This window comes from Triticum dicoccoides, chromosome 3A, assembly GCF_002162155.2.
Source record: "Triticum dicoccoides isolate Atlit2015 ecotype Zavitan chromosome 3A, WEW_v2.0, whole genome shotgun sequence".
NCBI lineage: Eukaryota > Viridiplantae > Streptophyta > Magnoliopsida > Poales > Poaceae > Triticum > Triticum dicoccoides.
In genome coordinates, this window is record NC_041384.1 from 751,390,145 (window position 1) to 751,391,977 (window position 1,833).

Here is a 1,833-nt window from a genome sequence, read left to right on the forward strand (position 1 = left end):
GGACGCCCTCGGGGCGGCGGGGGACCGCGGGCCGCGGCACTACGGCCCGAAGGGGCGACGCAGCGGTGACGCGGGTCGGTGCAGCCGGGAGAAGAACCACGGGGCGGCGGCGCTGCGGCCTGACGGGGCGACGCAGCGGCAGCCCGATGCTCGATCGGTGGAGAGGCGCGCTGAACTCGTGGACGATCTTCACGGGACCTGCGGAGGCGCGCGTAACCGACGGGCCAGGTCGGTCGCACGGCGTAGATGAGTCGGATCGTGGCGGGAGCGGGTGATCAAGCCGCTCGTGCGCGAGGTTGGGGACGCCGCTCGGTGGAGGCGTGGTGGCGACGTAGTCCGAGATGAAGCCGGCGGCGGCGGTCAGCAGGGCAGCTATGATTGGCCGCTGCATGACGCGAGGCCGCCGGGTCGGGGTGATGCAGGAGTCCCGGTCGGAGCAGGGCGCCGGCGTAGATCGATGGGCGGGCCGGCGCGCGAACGGCGGCGGCGAAGGGCCACCGCATGACGTGAGGCCGCCGGGTTGGGGCGACAGGCGGGCCAACGCGCGGACGCCGCGCAAGGCCGCCGGGTCGGGGCGACCGGCGGGCAGACGCGCGGACGACACGCGAGGGCGCCGGGTCGGTGAAGAAGCCGGCCGATCGCGCCGGTGTTGGAGTAGAGGCGCACGGGGTCGACAGCGGCGGTGGGCGACGCAAACCGGATCACATAGACCGGAAAACCAAAAAGTAGACGCCGATCAAAGCGACCGGCAAGAGAGAGAAAACCCGGATCAAAGGATCGGGAAAAAGACTCTCTAGGGCAGCCAGTCAACACGACCGGCGGACGAACCCTAGGTACGGGCGGCGTGGCTCCCGGCGGCGGTCATGGAGGCCGACCACCCCGGGTGCGGCGCGCGGGTGCGGAAGCGGCGGCGCCTAGGGTTTAGGATCGACTTGCGATAGATACCATATTAGAAGGGAGAGAGGGATTTGATGGAATAGTTTAATGTATTGCTTGAGCCTCGTGGGCATATATATAGAAGCACATGATCTACTTAGAGTACAAGGCAAGCCAGAATATTTCCTAGTCTAACCTATGTTTCCTAATACAATCATGTTACTCAACACCTGCTGCAGTTTTTGCTTCACGCGGATGTGATAAGGTGACCCGGACGGTTTGACTAGTTTTGTGGTTCCATAGTTTTCCTCTCATTTGCTTCACAAAGGCTAGCAGTCTGAACTATGTGGCCCTAGATAATTAATTGCCTTAGATTTGTTAAAATATGTTTTAGTCTTAGGTGCATTTGTATATAGACAAATCTATGATCGGTAATTTGGGACAGAGTAACAGATAGGAATAACGGGCTAGCGGAGTTTTGCCTGTTTCGTTCACTGCTCCAGTTTTATGCATCTAAACATGCACTTTGGGTCTGAAGTTACTTTTAGGTACTTTCGATCAACTGAAAATAAGGTTAAAGGGAAATGCTAGTAATACTCGTAAAACAATTTACACTTCGGTACTTTGGGTCTGAAGTTACATTTAGGTATGCTTAGAAATAGTTTGTGTCCCTTGATATTCAGGTTACAAACATAGAATGTGTTTGCTGATAAGCGCCTCAACAAGAGAATCAAGAGTTGATCATTCAAGACGTTAACGTATGTGTTCAGATAGTTATAGGTTGGGTACCTTCTATATTTCTAACTTTGTACCTGATGGTTGTTCTGTGAACTGAGCGTGCATGATGTGATTTTGTTATGAACTTGGAACTTGTCAACGGATGTACCTATATGAATATGTTTGTTGCTATATGTGGTTACGGTTGTTCATGTACACATGAGATGTTCTTGGCACTTT